This window comes from Phyllobates terribilis, unplaced genomic scaffold (genome assembly GCF_046119375.1).
Source record: "Phyllobates terribilis strain yellow unplaced genomic scaffold, ASM4611937v1 Scaffold_12__6_contigs__length_324123572, whole genome shotgun sequence".
Lineage (NCBI taxonomy): Eukaryota > Metazoa > Chordata > Amphibia > Anura > Dendrobatidae > Phyllobates > Phyllobates terribilis.
In genome coordinates, this window is record NW_027362772.1 from 145,618,803 (window position 1) to 145,630,340 (window position 11,538).

Consider the following 11,538-nt stretch of genomic DNA (forward strand, 5'->3'; position numbering starts at 1 on the left):
TCCGGGTTCTTCGGTTTCCTCCCACACGCCAAAGACATACTGATAGGGAATGCAGATAGTGAGCCGCAATGGGGACAGTGATCACAATATGTCTGTAAAGCACCATGAAATATGATGTTCCTATATAAGTAAGAATAACAAATAAATGATTGCACTTTGGGCCTGACATCAAGGCTCTGCAGCCCCATCTTGCATGGATCAGAGGTGCGTGTGCTCAACCTCCACTTGGCATTCTCTCTCCAACCCATCAGCATGGGATAACATGTTTTTTTTTTTCTTTTTTTGGAACAACCCCGTAAAATTTAATTTGTGGTAACCCCTTTAACATTATATTTAATATCTTTTAATTTCTCTGCCTACTGACAAAGGGTTCTACCTTGTGCTATGTATAACACTTCTGCATATAAAACGGATTGTGTCTAGCTGAAGAGTTCATTTGCTATTTTAAGATATGATACTCAGAGGCTTAATGGAGCACAGGAGAATTAATATTCAGACAACCAGCTGCTTCATGCCATCTATTTTATATCATGTATTGCTATTTAAAGTCTATCTCCATTGATACAGTAAAATGAGTACAGGTCAGGGGTGCACCTAAGAATCGTATTTCTAAATATACTGCATAGCAGCTTTAGTTTTTTTTAGGCGAAACAAAGCCGCTTACTGTGTCTTCTAGGCTCCCCTATGCAGTAGGTACTTTTCTGGTATATGAAGGGGTTGTGCTATGAAAAATACTAAATTGGACACTGCTCTCATCCATTCTGTACTAATGTGTCCAGCACTACAGTACAGAACACAACCTCATAGATATATAGATGGTGCCTAATATGTCTTCTTGTTCCTTGCTAATACAATCTCCCACATTCCCATAGACAATAACTGGAGCAGTGGGGCGCATTTGATGGGGCATTTCAGAGACCTTTTCAATGGATCATTGGGGGATCCAGAAGTAGGACCACCAGTCATCAGAAAGTTACTACCCATCCGAGGAATAGGGAATAACTCATCAATCTTTTTCTTGTAGATAATATAAACAATGGAATGATAGATGATTGTTTTTTTAATTATGCTCAACAACTGCTTCACTCAAACTCCTTCTCCCTGTGGTCATGCAGTGAGAATATAACTGGGACTCGTTAACCCCATTCTAGTGATAATTGAGGGGTCCCAATTGTAGGGCCCCATCTGTTATATGTTTACAAGCGAATATATAATAAACATTAATTCTGGTAAAACCCAGTAGTAATTAAATGGCATATCTGATTTTATTAAATGATTGAAAAATCAGTTTGTTAGTATTTGATTATATAAGGATATATGAAAAAAACAATGTGTCCTTGTGTGTTATAAAAAGAGAACTTTACAAGGGAGGTCCTTATTTTTTCACACGACTGTAGGTTTGTCATAGGAGGTCATAAATATTGTAGTACATCTGTTGTGACACTTCTCTAAAATGACGCTTCTTAAATTCTGTTGTGACTCTTCTCTAAAATATGCACAGTATTGAGTCCACATGCACACTAACATTACACAGATATTTCTCCATTAGCTCAAGTGATGTAATCTCGGACTCAGTTGTTGCTGCCATGCCACCTGTGCTAAAACCAAGGCTTAATATATATCCTGCGGGCTGCCACCACGGACAACTGCTCCGAATTATGCTGACAAGAATGCTACATTTTCAGAAGGAAGGTTGCAGGGAATATTCTTCTGAATGTTTTGCCTACTTTTTAAAGCCTGCAAGTAATATTCGTGGGGAAGCCTCAAGGAGCATTCCCTCATGACTTTCCCACGCTCAGTTAACATTCTGACATTTAAACAAGCAGCAGACAGGTACATTGGTGAAGAAGGGTCTTCTCTTAGCTCAGTGTCAGTAGATGTAGTACTAATGGCTCTGTCAGACTGTGCCATCCATTACTTAAAAATGCCCCAAATAACTTCCTTAGTATAAATGGGAAATTCCACTTATATTTTTATTTCATCTCATTATCCATCATGCATACAGATGCGCTGCAAGCAAGGAGCCTCATGTCAACATCAAAATTATGACAGGTTCAAACTTTACAACCAATTCATCGACACATCTCCTTATTATCTCTTCTTTAGCACTTTTCAGAAATTGACCTCAGGTCTTGGAGTAGAAAGTGTGGGATGAAAATTATATTTTATATTAAAGTGTCATAAGGAAGATGAGGAACAATGTCACAATCATGAGGGACAATGCCACCACACTAGGACTTTTCTTTAACCCACAAAAGACATTCCATTTGATGATTTTGTAGATTTTTAACACGGTTCTTAAGGTTTTTCGACATGGAGCTTATGGGTGATGGATGACTCTATGGCATTTGTTGGAAGCGTTGGTTTTACATATACGTCACAAGATTTTCTTGAGGTATGCTGGATGAAATGGGATTTAGTGGCACAAATGATTGAGCTTGGTGGACTTGTTTCTTTTATCATCCAACTAAGTAAAAAACATCCCAAAAATTGGTGCCTTGATGAAGAAGCACTATATATTGATACACAACGCCATTTGTGTGAATTACTTATAAAACTTAAAATTTCAAAACTGGGCATAGATTGGAATGCTGTGGAGCCAATACATTTTATACTGTAAGTGCTTTGTGTCCTTGTCATTTTTCCATATATGTTTCTTCCTTCCTTCCCATGGGCAAGTCCAGAAAAGTCCAATCTAAGACTCTTGGACATTTATCACAGAAAATTGAACAATAGTTTGACCCTTAGTCCCTCTGCAATGATGATGAGCCATTATCTGCCAATGAGACCTCTGTTTCCGAATCCAACCTGCAGATAAACCTTGCCAAGATGATCGGTGCTGTTTTGAGGGAGCATCTTAAGTTTCTTCCTCTAGGTCTTTGACATGAGACCCCCTGTAGTATGACTTGAGACTGTACATATCTGACCTCACTCAGTGGGGTCTGGTGAAGGTACTTAGCCCATAAATTGGCCAATTCATGTGAGGCCAACAGCCAGCCACAAGGCGAATCCCTTTGTTGGAACCCTAAACCTAACATGATGCCTCTCCCGGGCTAAAAGCCTACAATTATATTGGCAGTTAGGATCAAGCTCTATTTAACAACACCTTATGCTGATGGGAGGAGTGCTCAGTCAGAAGGCGTGTACTACAAATATCAAAAAACTGACCGGTACTTCCAAATAGAAAAAGACAAGTGTGAACAAGTGAACAGGGACCATAGATTGACTCTCTTAGCTTGCACCTGTTCACACTTGTCTTTTACTGTTTGGAAGTTCATTCACATGATGCGATTGGTGTCTTCAGGGAAAGGGATGTGACAGCACAGTCCACACCCTTTACATTCCTCCCCTCTTTATCCATGGTCGTCCTCGAATATGCGAGTACCTGGAAGACACCAATACACCCGAAACACATATAAATAACTGTCTCCTCTTCCAGGGGTATATATTATCCTGTACTGGTCAGCACTAACCCAGGTCCCATTAGGTTGGGACCCCAGAACATAGAGTTCAAGTTATTTGAGCCCGTAGGCCAACATGAGAACAGCCACACAACAGTCCATGGGCATGTCCCAACTCCTTCCATCCTGGCAACAGTCCTGCCGGGTCAACATTGGCCCTGCTCCACCAATGCCCACAAGTCACCCACGAGGCTTCAACCCAGTTGGGACATCAGTCCATTTGGGGCAGAGTCCTCATGGGACATAGTCAATAGGACAAGGATACAGTCCCATCCATGTTTCCTCACCCACACTGTCTGGAATCCAGTCCTTGGCTGATGGTGTAGGACCCTCCAGCAGCTGCAGCAGTGGGATGTGCAATGGGCACAACAAACCTTTGCCTGTCCATGGCCAACAAGGAGTCCTGGACAGATGGGTCCTAAACCCACTGAAACTTTTGGGACCTTTTAGCACACAGGTGCAACCAGCACAACACGGTCCTCTCGACGTTCTAGTTTTCCTCACTAGTCCTCTTTCGACCTTGCTCAGACTTCAGTTTTATTCTTTGCCCCGGCTTCTGGCTCTCCTCTAGGGGACCCGATGACCTTCTCCGTCAAGCTACCTGGCCTCATTTCACCATCAGACCACAGGCCTCTAACTCTCCTGACCCTGGCACAGTTTGGAACAGGAACTGGCACCTCACGTGATGACGCCTTCTCACTCGGCACCAGCATCCCACCGGCTGGGGAAGTGATGACTCCCTCAATGGAGTTGTCCTTCAGCCCCTGTCTCACAAGGGCCATCAACTCCTGCAGACGACTACAACTGTTTCCTGTTATGATCTGCTACAAGAACTAAGGAAAGATAGGAAAACTGTCCCTACAATAGGACTAAGCTGATTCCCTACGATGTAGCAGGCAACCTGTTCCTTGTGAACAGACCCGCCTTCGTCCTCAGCTAGTCTGAACGCAAATCTATAGATATAAGGGAGGGGTCCCTAAAAGTACTAAGGACTGGGACAAAATTGGACAACTCCTAGCCGAAGTTGTAGTGGAGCAAAAAGACAAACAGGCAAAAATACTTAGAGGTCCAAGGACCAAGCAAATTATAGAGATAAGTACAAAGCACCTGGCTAGATTAAGAGTCAAAGTAACACTGAAGTCCAGCAAAGCCAGAAGGGCGGAGCTGGAATAAATAGGCAACAGGTCACGTGACCACAAAATAGAAAAAAACTAACAGGAGGGTTCTAACATTTCCTCCAGCTGGGCCTGGACCCAATGCTCCCTTTCCGTCTTGGCTTGGACAACCCTGCAATCCATTTTGCCTTGATGGCAAGAGGTGCGTACCCCGGGTTGGGGTTTAGCTCCAGCATCTGGGTCTGCGTGGTCACCAGGCGCTTAGCCCTATCGCAGGCCGCTCTCCAGCAGGCTGCCTGGTCTCACCTTCTTGTACACCATCTTCATCAGCTGGTTCACTTTTCCTTGGTCAATCTTCTCCTCGGACATCTTGCTCCATGCCAATAGAATCTGCTACTCCATCATTACTTCATGCTGCTGTTCTCTCAACGGCTTCGAACTCTCGAATGGCGTCGTCTCTTCTGGCTCCTGTGGCTCGTCATGGCCCTGTCTTCATTGGGTGGAGTCCGCCCTGACTCACCATTCTGTTTCTTGAATGTCCCTGCCTGTTTCCTTGGACCACACCTTCTTGGGCAGATCTCCTTCCACTTCACTCTGCGATGACAGCCACTCCCTGCTGTGGGCAGGCGCTTTTGGTTGCGGTATTCCCCTCGGTAGGCGTGCCAGGTGAAGGGTTGGACTCTGCTTCGCGCCTTTTTGCCTCTGGGAGGTCCGTTTTGCTGTTTGGCATCACACACCGTCATCTTGCAGTCCTTGTTCAGCGCCATCTTAGACCATTCCACGGTCGCCATCTTGCCCTTCACCCGAGTCTTCTTTACATTGCACAGTCCTCACAGATGCAAGACTCGATCCTGCTGACTACGCCAAGTATAACACGATGCGGGGCTGTAGCCACGGGCAAGGCACTCGTCTTCTCCTCTCAAGCCCCGGTGTGCTACATGAAAGAGTGGGTCCTGGCTGGGTGTTGGTGTTAGTGTTGTATGGGTCTTACACCCGTGCAGGCCGCCTTTAGTAGCTGATGGTGTTGGCTGGCCAAGACCACAAATTCCATAGCTTAATAAAGGAGACTTCCATTTAAACATGGGGACTTTACTGAACTTGATAAGGATGTATAAGGTATCGCGGGTGCACTTCACAGTAAGGAGCCTTTTCATTCTCACTGTATCCTTCCTCTGTTGGCTACTCCAGGGCTCTGTAGCTTATCTGTTTTGTCTCTACGTTGCCATAACTCATCTTCTAGGCCACAATCCTTATCAGTGAGTTTCTCTCTACTCGCTCAGCGGTTCCACGTCCTATCACTATGGACGTCTTGGATCTACCACTCGGGACCCCCACTAGTCCCACGCTCTCAGTCCTCTTTAGGTCAGTTACCTTCGGCACTAGCAAGCTCTTGGGTTTCTCGTGACTCGGCATCTTATCTGATAACACCTTCTCTCAGTCACGTCAGTAACTCTTTTGGGGTATCACGATTCCTCACCCCAGTCTCTTCTAACTGTGGATCATCCCTTGACAGCACTGCACACTTGCTACTCTCCAAACTCTATCTCCTAGATATCAGGATATAATAATGACCTGTCAGAAGTGGGATTTGAACCCACACTTCCATTTGGAAACCAGAACACCCATGTGCAGAGAAGAGTCCTCTTGAGTGTGGCGCCTTAGACCACTCAGCTATTCTGATATAATAATGAGCTGTCAGAAGTGGGATTTGAACCCACACCTCCATTTGGAAACCAGAACACCCAAGTGCAGAGAAGAGTCCTCTTGAGTCTGGCGCCTTAGACCACTCAGCTATCCTGATATAATAATGAGCTGTCAGAAGTGGGATTTGAACCCACACCTCCATTTGGAGATCAGAACACCCATGTGCAGAGATGAGCTGTCAGAAGTGGGATATTATATCAGGATGGCTGAGTGCTCTAAGGCACCAGACTCAAGAGGACTCTTCTCTGCACATGGGTTTTCTGGTCTCCAAATGGAGATGTGGGTTCAAATCCCACTTCTGACAGCTCCTATCTATCAGGAAGTAGTCTGCTTTCCCTGGCACTAGCCCCTCCCACTGTGGGCTAGTCCCAACTCTTAACTCTCATTTACCCTGCTGTCTGTTGCTGGGCAGAAATTCCCTACAAAACACTATTTTACATTCAACTATCTTCATCCTATACTAAACCTTACACTCCCTATCTTACACACTTATCTCACCCTAATGTCACTATCTATGTCTTATTCTGTACACTACCAATACTATGCATTAACTCAGTGTTCCCCAACTCCAGTCCTCAAGATTCACCAACAGGTCATGTAATGTTTTCAGGGTTTCCTTAGAATGGCCCAGTTGATAATTACATTATCTGCTCAGGCAATAATTCCATCATCCCGGCAATACTAAAGAAATCCTGAAAACATGACCTGTTGGTGGATCTTGAGGACTGGAGTTGGGGAACATTTCATTAACTTATCACAGTCTATTTCACAATACAGTGCAATTCACATTATATCACATGACTACCTAATACATTTCAAAACCGCAAGACTTTACACTTCACATGACACTATGTATAGATATATAAAACCACACAACACTATTCACATGACGCGATTGGTGTCTTCAGGGAAAGGAATGTGACAGCACAGTCCACACCACTTACATAGGGTCTTGTTGCTTTTTCTCCAGCAGATGGATTTGGTATGTTGAATTTCAGTTCCAGATCTTCTTGTGTCACCCCGATCATGTATAGGAATAAAATCTAGGGACTGTAGTGGCCATGGAAAGAAGAAAAACTTGCTGTCATGTTACTGAAACCAATATATGAATATACAACTTTTGTGGCATGAAGCATTGTGCTGCTGAAAGTTTCCTTCTACCAAAGTGCCAACTGCTGCCATGAAGCCATGAACTTGGTCGACTACAATGCTAGGTAAGTCCTACTGTCCAAACATCCATCTACTGGTATCAGAGGACCCAGTGTGTGGGCAAAGATACACCAGCTTGCCTAATCCACATGACTTGCATTCTATCCATGGCACCGACGTCACTCCTGCCAGATATAACAATCTTCAGTAGTACAAATATTTTGATCCATCATTTAAAAAAAAAAAAAAAAACACTTTAAAGGGCTTGTCCACTTTCAGGAAAGGGAGCTCCAAACTGTGTAAAATATATAAAATAAAAAACTCAGCAGAAATTCACCTTTCCTGAGTCATTCTCTAGCTCCCTGACACTTCTCCATTCCTGATGTTTTGACTACAGCGGTGAAGTCATGTCCACAGCACGCATGAACGCTCTATGACACCTCCATCACTGGCTAGGTCGGTGATGGTGCTGCTGATGTGACATTACTACTGCAGTCAAAACATCTGGGACCGGAGAAGCGCCGGGGGAGCCAGCGAAGGACCCAGGGAAGGTGAGTATCTGCTGAGTTTGTTATTTTATGCCTTATGTCATGTTATTTTATGCAGTTTGGGGCCCAGTGTCCTGAAAGTGGACAAGCCCTTTTATCTTAAATCAATCCAATAAAAATGCATCTGAAAACAGCATGCACTACATTGCAAACACCTCTACTTACGCACTTCAGATGCAACATGTGTCTTTTGTGATAGCTCTCTTAGGGTGTGCCAAGAAAACATTTGCCACCTCAGTGACCTGTCATCATTGGACAGGAAAGGGTTCTTCAGTCCCTGTTAAAGCACATTTGTGCTAAGAAGCGACAAGTCGTGCATTTGTAGGGATTAGTTGATGTAATTAAACTGCAATTTGCTTGACTGCGCACCACCTTTTCGGGAGGACATTTTTTGACATCCTCCTTTGACCCCTTTCGTTGATAAGTTATTTCCACAGGATCCCCTTTCACTGTCTGTTGTTCCTCGATCACATCATTTTTTTCGGATACTCTCGACCACACCAGCAGGTCAAGCAACGATCACCATGCCTTGCTCAAAATTATAAGGATCGTTCAAATTTTCCAACTTTTTGTGAGGACATTTTTTGACATCCCTCTTTGACCCCTTTCGTTGATAAGTTATTTTCACAAGATCCCCTTTCACTGTCTGTTGTCCCTCCTTCACATCATTTTTTTGTATGCTCAGTCTCGACCACACCAGCAGGTCAAGCAACGATCACCATGCCTTGCTCAAAATTACAAGGATCGTTCAATTTTTCCAACAAAAATCACCCACGAAAGGCTGCTCACTTGATTCAATGCTACGCTCCAGGGCTACGTGCCAGTCGTGAAAGGGCAACGTTTCAAATAAAGTTATCCTAACTTTCTATTAGAAAAAAATCATGTTATATTGTTTAACTCTTGGATTTCAATAAAATCTGAGGCAAAAAAAAAAATTGGAAACTAAGGTGCATTCAAGTAAAACAAAATAAACAGGTAAACCAATTTTATTGAATTGTTGGAAGTCTTCAATATTTTGGTTAGCCCTGTCCATTTATATGCGCATTGAGCATTATCTACATATGAGGATCATCGTGGTGGTCCCCCGCTGTGTCTGGATGTCAGTGTGGGCTATAAGTTGGATTGTGAAGAATTTACAATGTTCTAGTTCTAAAAGATTGTTGACAAACAAAACAACAGTGGCTTTATGTGCAAGTCCAGGATTAGTTTTCCTACTCTGCTACTGTTTGTTCTTTATCCTGGATGTTTCTCTGTACTTTTGTCTGTGCAGCTGCGTTCCCCCCGCAGGGTATTTTATCCATAACACTATGTCTTCTTAATGATTTTCACAGTCGGAAAACCTTTAAATAAATAAGTAGATGGATAATGTGGACAGATAAGAATATGAAACATATGTTGGATATTTTCATATCCATAATGCAGGAGCCCCTTCCCTGCGGCTCCAGATCTCATTACATTTGAGCCACACCTCACTCTTGGCTACAGAATGAAGGGTCAGTGTTGTTTCCAGACGTAGAAAGCAGAGAACTCGGACACCAATGTGTTCTCCATAACTAATGTGTTCTCCATAAATTCATTATGCATATGGTGATAAAGCAAGCATGGAAGCTAAAGAGTAATATAAGGACAAGTTCATTTAGATTAATTTGCTTCAAAAACTTTTTTTGGAGTGGAACCGCTCCAAAAAATGCATCAAAAATTGCTTCAAAAACTCCTGAAAGACTCTTCCTATTCATTTCTATTGTAAGGCCACATTGCTGTTCATATGTTCCATGTTTTGAGCGTTTTTTTTAACATCAGGTTTTATAAACTGATGGGAAATAAAAGTGCATGTCACTTCTTTGAATCGGCTTCGGATGGATGGAATCTGCTCCAAACTAGGCATTGTCCAATCAGAAAGCTAAACAAAAAATGCTTTATAAAAAAGATGCTCCCAAAAGGCTTCATTAAACCATTCAGGAATCAGGATATGAAAAACTCCACCAAAAACTCACCAAAGAAGGAGAGTTTCCTGAAGTGGTTTCCACTTGTCATTTTTGATGCCCTCAAAAAACTACGTCTGCACACAGCCAAAGATGAACACAAGCTGGGGAATCTTACTGCAAGTTTCCAAGATTAGGATCTGAAGAAATTCACACCGAGTAATAGACTCCGAAAATGTAATGTCCACTTAAGAGGCAAAAGAAAATTAGTTAAACACACCTGACTATTACAGTACAAAAAAATATAGTAACATAGTTTTTAAGGTTGAAGGAAGACTAAGTCCATCTAGTAAAACCCACAGCCTAACATGTTGATCCAGAGGAAGGCAAAAAAAAAACATGTGGCAAACACTAAGCTCCACATTGGGGAAAAACATTCCTTCCCGACTCCATACGACAATCAGACTAGTTCCCTGGATCAACAGGAATCTAGTATTTATAACCTGAAATATTATACTTTTCAAGAAAGGCATCCATGCCCTTCTTAAATTTTAGTAGTGAATCACCCATTATAACATCATGTGACAGAGAGTTCCATAGTCTCACTGCTCTTACAGTAAAGAATCCGCGTCTGTGATTATGATTAAACCTTCTTTCCTCCAGACGTAGAAGATGCCCCTCAGAGTAAAAAGATCAGTAGAAAGGTCTTTGTACTGTCCCCTCATATACTTGTACACAGTAATAAGATCCCCCCTAAGCCTTCGTTTTTCCACAGTAAATAACCCCAAGTGTAATAACCTGTCTTGGTATTGCAGACCCCCCAGTCCTCTAATAACCTTGGTCGCTCTTCTCTGCACCCTCTCTAGTTCAGCTATGTCTTTCTTATACACCGGAGACCAGAACTGTACACAGTATTCTAAGTGTGGTCGCACTAGTGACTTGTATAGAGGTAAAATTATGTTCTCCTCATGAGCATCTATGCCTCTTTTAATGCATCCCATTATTTGATTTGCCTTTGCAGCAGCTGCCTGACACTGGCCACCAAACGTGAGCTTGTCGTCCACCAATACACCCAGGTCTTTTTCAGTGACAGTTTTAGCCAGTGTTTTACAATTAAGTATATAATTATACATTTTATTTCCTGTACCCAAGTGCATTACCTTACATTTATCCCCATTAAAGCTCATTTGCCATTTATCAGCCCAAGCTTCTAGTTTACATAGATCCTCCTGTAATATAAATTTGTCCTCCTCTGTATTGATTACCCTGCAGAGTTTAGTGTCATCTGCAAATATTGAAATATTACTCTGTATGCCCCCTACAAGGTCATTAATAAATATGTTAAAAAGAAGGGGGCCCAATACTGACCCCTGTGGTACCCCACTGTTAACTAAGACCCAGTCTGAGTGTTTTACATTAATAACCACCCTTTGTTTCCTATCACGGAGCCAGTTCTTAACCCACATACATATATTTTCCCCTATCCCCATTGTTCTCATTTTATGTATCAATCTTTTGTGTGGAACCGTATCAAAAGCTTTTGAAAAGTCCATATACACAACATCCATTGCATTTCCTTGGTCCAGTCCAGAACTTGCCTCCTCATAAAAACTGATCAGATTAGTTTGACAGGAACGGT

General features: G+C 42.7%; 1 non-coding gene across 1 annotated transcript; it reads right to left on the minus strand.

The window, feature by feature from the left end:
• Positions 1-6,269: 6,269 nt before the first annotated feature.
• Positions 6,270-6,377, minus strand: TRNAL-CAA (transfer RNA leucine (anticodon CAA)). Its single transcript has 2 exons — positions 6,340-6,377; positions 6,270-6,315 (listed from the first exon to the last, which is right to left on the minus strand). It is a non-coding gene; the product is annotated as a tRNA-Leu (tRNA).
• Between the last annotated feature and the right edge of the window lie 5,161 nt (positions 6,378-11,538).